Source organism: Cryptomeria japonica, chromosome 11, assembly GCF_030272615.1.
Source record: "Cryptomeria japonica chromosome 11, Sugi_1.0, whole genome shotgun sequence".
NCBI classification, from domain to species: Eukaryota; Viridiplantae; Streptophyta; class Pinopsida; order Cupressales; family Cupressaceae; genus Cryptomeria; species Cryptomeria japonica.
This window is the reverse complement of record NC_081415.1, coordinates 693,847,260-693,863,247: the sequence shown is the minus strand read 5'-3', so window position 1 is coordinate 693,863,247 and position 15,988 is coordinate 693,847,260. Positions and strand designations below refer to the sequence as shown.

General features: G+C 35.3%; 1 protein-coding gene across 2 annotated transcripts in view; it reads right to left on the bottom strand.

Moving 5' to 3' along the window:
• The window catches only part of LOC131038090 (ABC transporter G family member 3), a 145,014-nt gene that overhangs the window by 54,092 nt on the left and 74,934 nt on the right, over positions 1-15,988 (bottom strand). The window lies entirely within an intron of this gene.

The window sequence follows — 15,988 nt, the reverse complement described above, 5'->3', positions numbered from 1 at the left end:
GTTGCAAAAGTATAAATTGGTAAAAAATTGATGTTATACTGATTCACCCCCCCCCCCCCCCGCTCTCAGTATAACCGTGTGCTCTTCATACACACCATGTCAGGTCTATGCACCTCCCTACCTTCCCTGACTGACATTCATTTGTGCATGTCAAGGTCAAGGCTTCCTCTCTTTGACCATTGGTCTATACTCTACAACCAGTTTTCTATATATAGGTTGTTAAGCCTCATTGTAAAGGATTCTCTCCTTGTTGGCTTGAGCTACTTTTTGGCTCTTTCACTTCTCTTAAAGATTTGTAATTTTCCTTGCATTTCTGCAACTGTAAGTTTGGTCATTGGCCTAAGAATAAATTGAAATCATCATTCTTGCCTCTCTCAGACTTATGCATGCTATGTATGTTTTCTTACCTTCGTGATAAGTGTATGTTTTGTGGCTTTCTCTCACGTATATGTTGTGTTAACTTGTTTCTGAGTGTGACTTGTGGGAAACCTTCTCCCCTTTGACATTCAGCAAATTATTAATTCCATACATGTGTTTGGGAACATTCATGCAACTGAAATTTGTGCATCTCCAAGGTATTTCAATTGACTCTTTGTGTCATCTCCAGGTGGGGAGAGGAACATCTCTTATCTTGGTGCATCACCTCCTTTCATTTTAGCATTTCCTTCTTCCCTTTTCCTCTGCAAGCTGTTAGGATAGGTTTTAGAAGTAGAATTTGGAGTGTTGAGTTGGTTCAACACCTGCACCTAGATTGAGAAGGAAGCCGACCTTCTCCGGAGATTCAACCCCTTTGCGCAAAGTCCCACACTTCGGGGTTGTTTCTATGTTTCACAAGGTTGTTGAGTTGATAGCTTAGCAAAGGTGCAAACTTTTGTGACAACAATACTCATCAATAGTTTTGAATTGTAAAGATGGGCAACATGCAAATCAAGCTAAATCGTATTTTCAAAAACCATTTTGAGCCTAGTTTTTACAATTGGCTACCCACACAATAAGAACCAAATTGCTATTCAAGGAAGGGTGAATGATCTGAGCACAACTAATTTGGGTTTGCAACATCCAGCAAACTCCTTGCATTATTCTCAAGTTATTAGCAGTACTACTTTATAGCTTACAAACTTCAGTTGCAAGTAACATTGTGAACAACACATCATCTTGTCAAGTTTCACATGTACAACACAATAAAGCTGGGGCACCAATGGAGCATGAACCACACATCAACGGCTTGTGGAATTATAGAATCTTGTAACTGATTCAAAATATCCATTTTCCTCATCATCTCAATTATATTGGGGCATGGATGGGACATGGTTGGAAGTTCTACTATCTTTTACAATATCCACTCAACAGTATACACTCTATCACTAAATTTGGCCTGCAGAAATCCATAGTTTTAGTTTCCAAGTCCAAGATTGTAGTCACGTGTAATATCTTGTTCAAGATAAATAAAACAACCATATTGCCTGTTCCACAATTTTTGTATGTGTAATAGTGCTTACACATTTATTTTTTATTTTCCATTGCATGTTCAAGATAATATACAAATGAGTTCAACAGATTCATTTGTAATTGGTTTCTGAATTGTCCTCCATGCAAGCTCAACTCAACAAAAGTCACAATGCTCCATAGTTTACATTTCTTGTATGATGTTTCTTACTGTTTCTATGATCTATGCTATGGCATGTAATAGGATTGCTTTTAGTGGTTTGTATAAAATTAGAAGTTAAAAATTTTAGTGCCCAAATTTAATGGAAATGATTAGATAACATGATGCAGCGGCATTGTACATGGACCAGGGACCAAGAATGCCAGTGTTTAAAATTTACGAAATTTTGCGGCCATCCAGATTTGAAGCCATTTAGCATACCTGCCAACTATATTTACACCCAATCAGGGACAGTATAAGAATCTGGTGAATTCAAACTTTGCCTAGGTCATTCCTTTAGCTAAGGTGATCAATTTGGCACTCAAGGAGAAGATTTAGACAGGACTAAGTGAAGCGTGTGATCTGAGGAAGAGGATATAAAGGGTTGTGAGCAGGAACAAGAAGAGACGAAGGTTGCATAACAGGAGAAGATTATAAGGAGGCTGCCATGTTATAACATTTGGGTAATTGTTTGTTTGTGTGTGTACAACCAAAGGTGCACGTGGAAAAGATGAACTAGCTAGTGAGATGCCTGGAAAAGAGGACAAAAGAAATCTATCTTGTTGGAGCATGAGTAGCCATAAACGAGGAGGAGAGTTCTAATATTCCTCCATGCAGTAAAAAGGAAAAGAAAGAACATTTCAAATAGTGAGGGGAGAAGGAACATTTCAAATTGAGAGGGGAGAAGTTGACATTCCAAGAAGTCGTGGTATTACTCTTCATGCTGTAAGTGTGAGCTGCCAGCGTGGCATGTGAGAAGGTGAATAGCCTGATTTAGAGGGTAGAGGAAGAAAGCAATAGGGCCACCAAGGAATGGCTTAGACAAAAGGACTGTAATGTCCCCTACCTAATCTATTTAAATATACTAAAATTGATAGATTTTCTTCAATAAGTTATTAACAAGTGCTTGTCTATTTTCCTCATTAGTTGATTAATTTCATTATTCATAGTTCTTAATATAGATATCAAACCCTACTACTACTTCAGTTTTAAGGGAGAAGGGTTTACATATGTTACCAAAGCGCTTAGAGACCAACTACAATAGGTTCCCTCAAAGTTTACAGATCCAAGCCCTTACCTATCTTGGGTCTATACCCTCAAGGCTTATTGGTCACTGATCGCCACCCTATCTTGGGACTTAACCTATTGCTTGGATTTAGACTCCCCCTCTTTGGAACATCTCAATCCCATCTTCTTAAATACGGAAAGTAATAACATGATTTAGACTATAAGTATATATATTTCTTATGTATTATGAATACGTATATGAAATTAAGTATGACTATCATACATATTGCAGTCCATATTAGTATTACTATTAATTCTGCATAAGAACATTATTGGGCTTCATATATTTAATATTAAGGATACTTATTAAACACATCCCCATGCATACCACCAAGAACAAGGATGTTACTACCTGTAACTTAATAACAGTTCTGATCTGATCTGATCCATGGTACTCTTACTAGATGCTTTTGATTCCTTTCCTTTATATCTCTCAATGTGAGGGAGAGGTCACACCTCTTCATCATGTATGCCCTTTGGCAAGAGACACACCCTTTCACCATTCCCTTTGATAGAGTGCAACTCTTCATTATTTATGCCCTTTGAAAGGGACACAACCTCTCATAATCAGATCTGCACTTATCATTTAAATCAGATCTGCACTTCTCATTTCCAAATTATTCCCCCCTCTCAAATGAGGTTCTCTTCTCCCTTTTATATCTCATTGTTGAGGGAGTCACAACCTTTCCTTTCATTTCTTTTGACTTTTCATTAACTTAATTAATTTTTAATTAATCATATTTAATTGTATTTAATTATTTTATTTTATATTTTGATTTAATTTTAAATATTTTAATTTTATTATTATCATTTATTATTGAATTTTATTTCGAAGTGGGGACATTACAAGGACAAAAGAGATCTGTATTCAGGAGTTGTGCACATGCATAAAAGGGTGGAAATAATACTTCAACTAGAGGACTAAAGATTATTGGTCTCAAAAAGTGCAAACACGTGATAAACCGAGGAGTGGTGTGAATGAGGAGAGTGTAAAAGTGGGGATATTACAGCGTAACATTTGCGTTCTTTGTGGTATGCCTCCCAATCTGCAGGCGACATCTACAGTGCGAACTCCAAACGCACGCTACAATCTGCGTACAGGTAAGAGGGGTTAAGAAGTATTAAGGTATATATGTGTGCCACACACACACATATATATTAATGCATTTTTATGAATACATATATCTCTAATGATTACTTATATGAATGTAGCAATAAAGATAGGAATCTATGTAGAATATGTATGTATATTTAGGATCATTAGAAAGATTAAAGAATATGTAAATGAAGACGTAAATTATGGAATGGAAAACAGTAATGAATTATAAATTGTAATATTAATGTGATTATATGATGGAGGCTATAGGGAAGAAATTCTCTTAGCCTAATGGAGGGATTATGATAATCCCTGGTAGGTAGTATATACTGAATATCTATATGCATATATATGGCTTGGTTGACTAAGTTCATCTAAGAAGAGACGGATCTAGCCGGTCCCCTCTAATGGACTTGGATGATGAGATGCATCATCCAAGGCAAGGAATTGACATATGGTCTTCCTTGGATGGCTTGGGTGTAATAACCTTCGATTTCTTGGATGGCTTGGGTGTAAGAAGTTACATCCAAGACAGGAATCGAATTAACCTTCGATTTCCTGGATGGCTTGGGTGTAAGAAGTTACATCCAAGACAGGAATCGAATTAACCTTCGATTTCCTTTATGGCTTGGAACCAAGATGGGTTCCAAGAAGGCGAGCTTCACAGCTGCCTAAGGACATATCTTCGTATGGAATTCGTATCCTTTTTATTTTAAAGAATTGAAAGTAGTGTTAATTAAGTAATTGAACTTTAATTGCAAATTAGATTAGTTATGTATATATATTTTTGTTGTGTTCTAACAATCTGTTTTGCAGGACAATGATCTCTAACTAGTAGGGACAGTACAGAGAGGTTGGTTGTTGCAATAGCTACGTGCTGCTGACTTGAAGTGAAGGTTTCAGCAGTGTGAGGTGTTTAATTTTGGCAGAAGAGTATATCAATGTTGTCATTAGGTTGGGGAGATTTAATCTCTTTATTTGTATGGTAATTGGTTAACATGAATGTCTGAAAATTGTACTCTTATTTACATTGACAATAGAGTGATGATTTCATTGCCACCAATGTTGGGTGTGGTGTATCACTATGTATGTTAAATGCTTATATATAAGTTGCTTTTGTTGACCTATGGTTTCCCTGTTTTGAATGTTATAGAAAGTACATATGTGCATGTGTTGTTTGCTTGTGACAAGGATGAGCATGCAGATTGAGTTGGATCGTTTGTAGCAACAAGTGGCGTTGACCTGGTGCACAGGAGATTGCTTGCAACAACTGTATTACACAACTCTATGTTTGTTATGCCAATAATCCCCACAAGCAGGTAGAGGATTCACTGCCCACACCAAAGAGATGGAAGTTGGATACCAGCTAATGAAAGAAGATATTGAACGGCCCACACTTATCAACTAAAACTCATGCAAGATAGGTGAAGCTCAAGCTACAAAGAAGGAACCTGCACCACAAAAGAGCTGCACTATTGTAGAAGCAATCCACAACAAACTCTCATCATAGGTATTTTGATGAGTTGTGTATTAGTATTCTTCCTATGCCAATATAAAGAGATCTTTCATTGAGACAATAAACCTACAATACCACTGGTGAGAAACCATATACTTTCACTGCTAGATAAAATATAAAGCGCCCAAAAACAATATACTTTCACTTCTTCACGCTGCCTTCATTCTTCACATTAAACTGCCTACACATGCCTTTTATACTTCCTTGAGACCAACAATCGCACCAATTTTATACTTCCGTTGAGACCAACAATCGCACCAATAAATAATACTCACAAGAAAGAGAAAGAATGAGTCCTGTGCAAGTGGTACACAAGCTATGGTTTCAAGAAAGATGAAGTGGCTATCTTTTCTCTTTCTGTTCCTATTTCTTTCAAAACCTTCACGCCACAGGAAGAGAAGTTCCACAGCCAGCACATAGACACTAAAAACCTACACAGAGAGCATTTGTTCTCATGGCATAGGTGAGAACCAACAAGGGACCTTGATAACAGGTGCCCCACTAATGAATAGGCCTAATATGAATAATATCCACTTTTGTCACATATTTATACTATATATTGTAAATAAATATTTCACATGTAAATCAAAAAATTACCAAATGTTGGTCAAAATGGACCAATACTTGAACACGTGAGAATCTATAAATGTTATATAAAAAAGACATAAATACATTCATTAACAAGTGAAATAAATTTTTTTTTTTTCAAATAAAATATCATAGCTATCCACTATAAGTGTATCATTTATAAAATAAGATGCTCACTTAAACAAGTATTGTTATCACAGTGAAAAATTATTATTCTTGTGTACAACTATTGGGGTAGCAATGTATATGCATTGGAGTATTTCATATTAATAATTTGTCTTGTCGCAAATATAAAAGGTGAGCAAAATAAATACCTTGTATTTTTCTATGGAATGTGAGGGATTGTCAAAAGGTTTTAGCATTCAACTATTGGTCCATTTGTGTTGGATATAAGTTGTATATTATATAATAATGTCTTGTTTTTATAACAACAAATATTTTTTTGTGTTCAACTATTGGTCCTTATGTGCTGGATATAAAAGTTAGAGATAACAAACATTTATGATCACTTATAGGTATTTGGTTCATCTAAGTTGCATATAGGTTATATTTTACATAGAAATCCAATATTCTACTGATAACAAATGATACTTTTTTATTCAACTACTAGGGATTTTTAGATTAAGTTTTGGTCATATCTTTAAAAAGTCATATTTTGGACACTTCGCACTAGACATGTTATTTTGACGAGTTACATGATGAGTCACACCTTCAAACCTTAACCATAGATAGTTAAGTGTCCATTTTACATTTCTAAAAAACAATGGAGATCTTGCGATATTCCATTTAACAGCTACATGTTGACGAAGTTAGCCTGCACGACTACTGGTCCCTCTCCCCTACCGCAACATTAGCTTGTTCTATTTTCACGGCCCAAGGAGAATTTCTCATGACTTTGAACTGAATATTAAATCACCATGCAAGATATTAATCACCAAGCAGGATATTAAATCTTTCAAATTCTCCCCATTAGAATATAAGGTGTTTCAATACTCCAATGAAATCGACACTAATTCCCAATTTGCCTCCCTTAATAAAGTCGATACATATAATATAAAGATATACTTTAATTTTTCCTCACGCAGCAAGGGTATTTCACAATATTTTATTTGCCCAAATAATCAAACCAAACAATGTGAATATTCAATCGACTCAAAGTAGATATCAATACAAAGGTGGTCAATATATTATTACGAAGAGTTGCCAAAATATCAATATTCAAATGAATACTTTCTCCACCAATATTATAATTTTCAGAAATATTTTCTTTTTATTCCCAAAAATAATGAGTAATACCTCTGTATCCAATTTCCTTCAAATTTGTCTCTAAAGGAGACTTTACAAATTTGAAACAACCTACCAATGCAATGTGAGCTACTTGGATGATGCCTCCAACAGGAACAAGGTTTTCATCTGATTCCCAAAAATCCCTAAGGGCTTTCATCCTCAAGTTTCAAAACCGAAAGCCAGATGCCCTCGAACCCTCCAAAGAAATAACAAAACCAATCATATCTTGACTGAACCTCTCATTGTTCTTTTGTAGCCCACTAAAGAGATTCTTAGCTTTCCCTCTTCTTTACTTGTTGATTTTCCTTTTCTTTTAATTGAACTTGAGGGAAATAATCATAAAGTGACTTTATTAAATTTTTACTTAACCATTAAAGTCACTTAAATGACCTTATTAAATAATTAAAATAAGTCGTCGTGTGATTTATTTATTTTTGACAACTTAAATTTTATCATTTTTTTATATTTCAAGGAATAAAAAAGGGACATTGCATCAGCCCCCTCTAAATATAAGTATGGGTGTTTTCTTCAATTGGTATTAGAGTGGGTTCCTTCGAAAAACCCTAATCACTTGAAGGAAAGATCTTAAGAACACATATCGCGAGTCAAGAAGGATTTTCCTCAAGCCGAGCTCCATTGTTAGACGGGAACAACTATTCACTATGGAGGGTAAGAATGCACACTTATTTGATGGCTCATGGATTTGATATATGGCAATCAGTCCTGGACGGCTATGTGACACCGTCTACTTCACTACCAATCAAGCCACAAAAAGGGCAAGCAAGAACAATGCTAAAGCTATGAATGCAATCCTAAGTGGCCTAACTAAATCCGAATTTGTCAAAGTCATGCATTGCACTTTGGAAAAAAGAAATGTGGGATAATCTTCAAAAGACTTGTGAAGGAGATGACAAAGTGAAAAAGGCTAAGCTCCAAACCCACAAGAGACAATTTAAGAGTTTTAAGATGAAGGATGAAGAAAATGTTGCTGCCTACTTTCTTCATGTGGATGAAATTGTAAACACCATTCATGGTCTTGGAGAAAAGATTGAGGACAAGATTATTGTGCAAAAATTATTAAGATCTCTCCCCATGAAATTTGATGCAAAGGTTTTGGCCATTGAAGAAATGAAAGATCTAGACACCTTGAAGATGGACAAGCTACATGCCATTCTTACAGCATATGAAATGAGGATCAAGAATGAAACAACATCAAAACGAGGAGACGCCTTCACAGCAGCAAGAAGGATGAAGAAAAAGTTCCAACATTGAGCGAAAGTTCAAGTGTTGAGGAAGAAGCTAACTTTGTAAAGAAATTCAATAAAGGAAAGTCAAAAGATCAAATTTGAGAAGATGGTGAAAAATCCGAAAAGACAACTATGGACTTAAAGACTCAAGTTGAAGAAGCCAAACTCATTGAAGATGTTTTGAAAGAACAGCTAAAAGAAAAAATCTCAGAATGTGAGAAGCTTGAATTGGAAATTGTTTCCCTAAGGAGCTAGAAAACACTAAAGAGCAGCTCAACTGAAACATAAAGTTTGATAAGACTTCTGAAATTAAGAAGATCTTATTAACTCACAAAGATCGCCATTTATCAAAAGGGGTCTTGATTTTGATGGTGACCACTCACAAAAGTAGTTGGATAGTAAGATTTATGTTGTGGCCCTTAAAAGCTCCAACAAAGAAGTAAGCAAGGACGTGAACAAAGAAGAGAATAAAAGGGAAGAAAGAAAAAAGCAAAAAGCAAGCAAACAAAGATGAAAGAAGAAAGATAAAGCCTCACAATTTCATAGATTTAACAAGGACAACCTCGAATGGTCCTTCCCTAAAAGAAAGCCATGCACTTCTAGGTTCAACTATTCCTTTCATGGCTATTGTTTTTCATGCAATCAATACGGTAATAGAGCATTAGAATGTAGAGTGCATATAGGAAATGATTTCAGATTTTCAAAGAGGAACTTCAACTCATTTTCTCCTCTAATGGATTATAATGTCATATGCTATAAGTGTAACTATTGTGACGTTTTCACATATTGCCCCATTGCAAATAGGGGCCCCTTGTTTACGCTTTTTGGCTTAGGTGTTTGCGTGTTTCATTGCATTTCTTGTCTCCCAGTCCTTTGAATTAGTTGCAAGAAAATTTTGCCGAGTTGAATCTTGTCTGGGGAAAAGTTGCTAAGTGTTGAGATTAATTAGTCCTTGTAGGGGTCAATTCTTCCATTTGGGTTCATGTTTTGGATTGACAATTGCTTAACTTCCTAGTTGCAATCAAGTTTTCTCAAGGTGAATTTTGTCCCTATAGGGTCGATTTTCCACTTGTCCCTATGACCTATGAAATTCAACCCTTCTCGAAAAGAAGAATTTACCTCAAGGAAATAGGGATTTCAAGATCAATTATCAATTAGTCCCTTTCAAGATCAATTTCCCATTCTTAGAGGAGTTTTTAGCTTTCAAAATCAATTTATCCTCCTAGAGTTTGATTTTCGGTTTGTCCTCATGAGGATCGAATTTCCACTCTTCCCTCAATGTGAATTTTGTGATGATAGATGAATTTGTCCCTATGGGAGTCGAATTTCCACCCCTGGGATGAGGTTAAAATGCAAGTTATCTTGAAGAGAATGGAAAATATGGATGGAAAAGGAATTTCCACCTTAGAAACTGAAAAGTCCTTGTGGAGGTCGTTTTTCCACTCTAGGGAGAATGGTTGAAAATGGAAGATTAGAAAGAGTGGAAAATCCGGATGGATAAGGAATTTCCACCTTAGAAATTGAAAAGTCGCTATGGAGGTCGTTTTCCCACTCCTAGGGAAAGAATTGAATGAAATAAAATTACGGATTGCAAAAAGTCCCTATGGAGGTCGCTTTTCCACTCTAGGGAGAATGGTTGAAAATGGAAGATCAAGCAAGATTTTCTTTGGTCGATTTTCCACCCAAAATTTCGATCCTATGTCTGCACTACTCAACATACTCTTGGCTTGATCAAGCAAGGTTTTGTTCAGCCTGTCTACTACTCCATTTTGCTACAATGTGTATGGGGTAGTCCTTTGCTTCACAATCCCAACATGTTTATAGAATAAATCAAACTCTTTACAATGAAATTCATTGTCATTAATAATTCTAAGCACATTTCTAACAAGAACATTGAATTAATTAATACCGAGCAAAAAAAACATTGAATTAGTTAAAATTGAGAAATGCCTCAAACTTGTTCCTAAGAAAATATATCCAAGCATACCTATAATAAAAATCATTGAATGACTAATAGTACAAAGACTTTCCAAGGGGTGAGATATCCACAAGACCAAACACATCGTTGTGCATCACCTCCAAAATATCCTTTACTCTAGTGCTTCTAGAGTTGAACCACACTCTATTATGTTTAACTGACACACAATGCTCACAAAAGTCAATAGAATCATTACAATCAACAAGACTTTCTACCACATTCCTACTCACTAAGGTTTAAGCCTTTTCCACTCAAATGACCCAATCACAAATGCCACAATTGCAATGATTGAGATGTAGTGGCATTTGCACAACCAAACAAAGTCAATGCATCCAGCCAATAAAGAGTACTATGTCACACTCCTTTTACAAGCACCAACTTAATTCTAGCTAATCTACATCCTTTTCCATTAGAAGTGGCCTGAATTCTTGAGTCAAAAATTTGTAGCACGGACATTATCTTTTCCACCAAACCTAGTATATGCAATACATCTAGGAGTTTCCATACCATTACTATCCATGAAGGCAACCTTGACTTTCCCCAAGCCAACAATCTACAAAGTGATGTTGTCACCAAGAAATACCTATGAATTATCACTCTTGGTATACTCCACGTACCACTCTCTATGAGGTGTCATAAGAAAAGAGGCACCCAAGTCAATCAACCAGGAATCATCACCAACAACATTAGCAAGCACAAAAGAATCACTACTATAGTCATCAATGAAAAAGAGGTCACAAGTTCAAATCTGCATGGGGTAGTGTATGTGTGCCTCATTAGTATCACAGTTAGGTGCCTCTTGCATGGAGTACGAGGTAGTCCCATATTACCATAAGTCATTTGTAAACCCAAAAACAAATCGAATGGTGTTGTGGACTATAAAATGATCCATTTCCATTCCAATGTCAAAGTAATCATCCTTCTTCTTGAAACAATTTCAAAATTTTACCTTAGACTTACTCAGAGATTTAGATTGGTCTTTCCTCTTAGACTTCTTATCTCCTATCTTCTTCTTATCACTCTACTTTGACCTCCCTCCAATAAGGGCATTAGAAGATTTATCATCCATTGATCTTTTCCTAGTTTCTTCACTTAACAAAATGTTGATAACCTTTTCCAATTTAAGTGTTGTATCAATATTGCTTACAAGAATAGCAAATTTGTCCCACGAATTTAGTAAGAAACAAAGTAACACAATGTATTTGTCTACCAATTTGACTTGTATTGATATAAGTTGACATAAAATCATATTAAATATATTTGAGAGATTAGTTATGCAGAGTCCATCCCTCATTTTCACAGAATCAAACTTCTTCAAAACAAGTTTTCTAACCAAACTATTGGACTGATATAACGTACCTAACTTCTTCCATGATGAATTTGCTGTTTGATCCCAAGACACATCAATTAATAAAGACTTTGAAAGACAAGACTAGATTGTACTTCTTGTTTTCTTGTCTAGTTTTACCCAATCTTCAATACACATACTTGAAAGATCTCTTTCCATTGAAAGATCCTCCATCTTTAACTTCCACAACTAGAAATACTAACCATTGAATTTATCAATTCCACTTGACAAAATATCCATATATTTAATATTGTCTGTCTTCTCAAAGAATCTCTCAAGTCTTCCTTCCTTTCCAATTATACATGAACTGCAACAAACCTGCTAGGGTTTACCACCACAAACACTAGGGCTTGCACTCCAATGAAGTAGTAACCACCCAAACAACACCCTTATGCTCTAATACCAACTATTGGGGATTTTAAACCGTTTTGGAAATGAACAATAGATTGGGATGATAAAAACTTGTGATTATGTATTCAATTAATAATCATCTCTTGCAAAATCTAACATATACAAAAGAAAATAGAACAATGTTCATCCAAGTTACATAAAAACATTTATTTTATGTGTGAAACCCTTTCAAGAGAAAACCTACACCAAAAGACATTTGCAATTATATTATTCAAAATTAACAACAATTCAATACAAGGTCTTTGGAAACCTTCTATAGAGTCTCAAACCATAACATACCCTTCTTCTACAATGGCTCTAATTATCACACACCAACAATGTACAAAAATCTTCAATGCCTAATACATAATTGAATAAGTTTGTTAATATATGTAGGTGTATTCATGGGAATACCAAGCATCCAATTGTCTAACCAACTTGTAGAACACTAGGAGTCATGAAACTATATTCCAACCATACATGACATTAGCATACCCCAAATATCCCCAAATACAACACCTCCACATGGATAATCACCTTGTACATTCTACAACTACTACACGCTGTGAATCAATAGTTACAACCTTAACATATTTTATATGAAAACATGCTTCCAATATAGTCACCACTGCCAACTCATTGCTTATAGTAGCTCACATCAACATAACATTGCTTTGGACTACTTGAAGTATATAGTGCCATCTTCTAGGACATTATAGTAACCTCAAATCATGTTGCATTGACCCTAGTATGTGCTCTTGCATCACCATTCATCATCCAGCAACATTAGATAAATGCAGTTGTGAATTCTTCCAAACACCACGTTGTTGCTTCCACATCATCATTGCATGTGAACCAACATAAATGATGTATTGCAAGACCTACAACATCATTATCATATGTGAATCACAAAGTTTATTGTACAACAATCCCTTAAAACTCATCGCATTCCACCACAAAGTATTCTACAAGCAAACTCTTCCTACGAGGAGTTTTTGTAGGTGAATATCACCCAAGTCCCAACAAAAAGAACTACCAAAAGGAAAGCTTAATGAGAGGAAGAATCAAGGTTTGTGGATTTCTCATTTTGTAGTAGAGCGAGGACCTACTAAAGGGGAAAGATATGTAGAAGAAGACTATAGTTCAAGGAGACCACACTAATCTGAGTAGGTGAAAGAGGAGATGGAGAAAAGACCAATCATAACAACAAAAGAGGAGAGAATGCACAATGATGAATGCAAGCTGCTGCAAGTAGAGGGAATCTATGATACCAAAGAAATGCTATAAATGAAGACAAAATGGGACAGCTCTAAGGAGCCTCCAAGCATGCAAGTGGAGGTGAAGGAAATGTTCATTGCTGCAAGCATGAAGAGTGAAGTTGAAATAATGTTTTGTCCTCTAAGCAGCAAGGAACTGTCAATAGATATTGCATTGCCAAGTACAACAAAAGAAGAGATGATAACAGCTACAAGAGAGGAGAAAAATGGGCAATGAGTGCTTAATCAAATCCAAGTGGATGCAAGTAACCATGAAAATGCAACAAAAATGGTGAAGAAACAGAGAAGGTAGGGTGGAAATAAGCGCCTATGGAAATTAAAGATTGCAACAACAATATTTTTGTTGATTTTTGTGCAAGAAAAGCAATGTTGTATCCAAGGGTGGGCAAGAAGGCAATGAAGAAAGAGGTGTAGATTATATCATAAGGAGATAAAGAAGAAGAAAACAAATGAATGAGTAATTTGAATCCATCATGCAAGAGGCTTTAAGCCTTGAAGAAGAATTCACAACGGAGGAACAAGAGCTGCTCAATGAAATATTGGAAAAAAATGTAGTTGAAGAGGAGAATGTGTAGGAAGGAAGAATTAATGTGGAAAAAAATGAAGAAACGCACATTTATACTGAGAGGGGGGTGAATCAATATAAGACCAAATTTTCGCTTTAATAAAAACTTGAGCAACTATAATGAAATAATTGAAAGCCTACACACAAATAAGATTTAACAATTAAGAACACAAGATGCACACACAATTTATGTGGAAACCCTTGTGGGAGAAAACCACGGCAAAATATTGCTTATATAGGAAACTTCTTACAATCTGTGTAGGCACCAATACGTAGGAGACACAAATCCTCTCCGCTGACCACCAACTCAACAAGAGACACCAATCTCTTTGAATGAGGCATCAACCACCCAATATCATAGAACAGAAGGCACCAACCTTCAAAATATAACAATTTTCTCGACTTATTGGATCTGCCCTAAATCACTTTCAGAAAATCTGCTCACTCTTCCACCAAAATCTGCCTCAAAACTTTACTCTCAAATCTGCAAAATATCTCCACCCAGATCTGTAATATGATCTCCAATAAACGATCATGAATCTGAAATATATCTTCATACGAATCTGCACTAAATCTACTAAAACAAGGTGCAGTTTTGTCTAAAACCCTTGCGACTTTTTATGAAGAAAAACCCATGATTTCACCTCAGGAATAGGTCATGATTTTGCAAAGCAAAAACCGTCAAATTTATTCAAAAAATCGATCAAAAATTCTTAAAAATCCTCATGAAATTTTCAAAGTAAAAAAATACCCACGAATTTTGTTGAAAAAATTTGCCAAAAAAATTGCCCACAAATTTATAAAAACATTGCCACAACTTTAGACCAAATACCCATGAATCTATTGAAAAATCTGCCAAAACATCAAGAAAGAAATCTGAGGTATTTTTTTCCTTATTAGATCCATACAACACCATACAAATTCATAGATCCCTTTTGATAAATTCTCTGTCACCGATCTTGAGTTTCCTGCGAAACCGGGGCTTCCTTCTCATGGTCTGATACCATATTACAAAAAGTAATGACAAAAAATAATTATCAAGATATTTGATATTCAATATTCAATATTAACAAAAAAGTGAAAGTCTTCTTAAATAAGAGTTACAAAGATTGACAACTAAAAAAAGCATAAGATAATGAAAAGAATAAAGAATATTCGTAAAGTCTATCCTAACAACTTAATTGACGATTGTAACTAAATATTACAATATTATTTTAATACCAAGACCTATAAACTTCTTCCTTGAGCATGTTTGAAGAATTTTAAAATGTTGTTCACTATCACTTGAGATAATGACTGGCACTTTTGAGTCATTTTTGCCAATTACTGTGGAATCTTTTGGGTTGTCAAGTGTGCTTCTCCACTTCATTTTATTTACAAAACAATGGGGAAACTGAAGTTCTTTATTATATTTTCATCCATGCTCTTTGCATTTCTCATCAAAACTACACAGTGGAATGTCTATGTGTATCTCTTTGTTTTTTTCTCAAGTTTGTTATGGAGTCCAACAATTGGCACATTACAAGATTCTAGTTGCTCTTCCAAGTTCCAACTCTAAATATGTCCCACCAATAGAAGCAGCAAGACAAAGTTTCATCATTTGTACAAAACCTAACAAAAAGTTCACACAACTTTAGCTGATTTACAACAAACTCAAGCCAAATTCAAGTTACTTCATGACTAACACCAAGCAACTCATTATTTCCAAGTTGAAGACCTTATTTTGCTTCACATGGATAAACAAATGTTTCACAAGCATCACAAGGTAAATTCCATAAGATACATACCTTACACTATTCTCTGAGAAGACAGGCCTAGTTCTTTTGCTTTCCATCTCATCTTGGCATTTATGATGATGACAATACAGACAAGATCATGTTGTATGATCCATCTCACTTGGACTGAAAGGTTTTAATCACTCATCCTGAGACTATGACCTGAGTTTCAAGAATCATTGACCAAGGAAACTTTGCTCAATGCTTA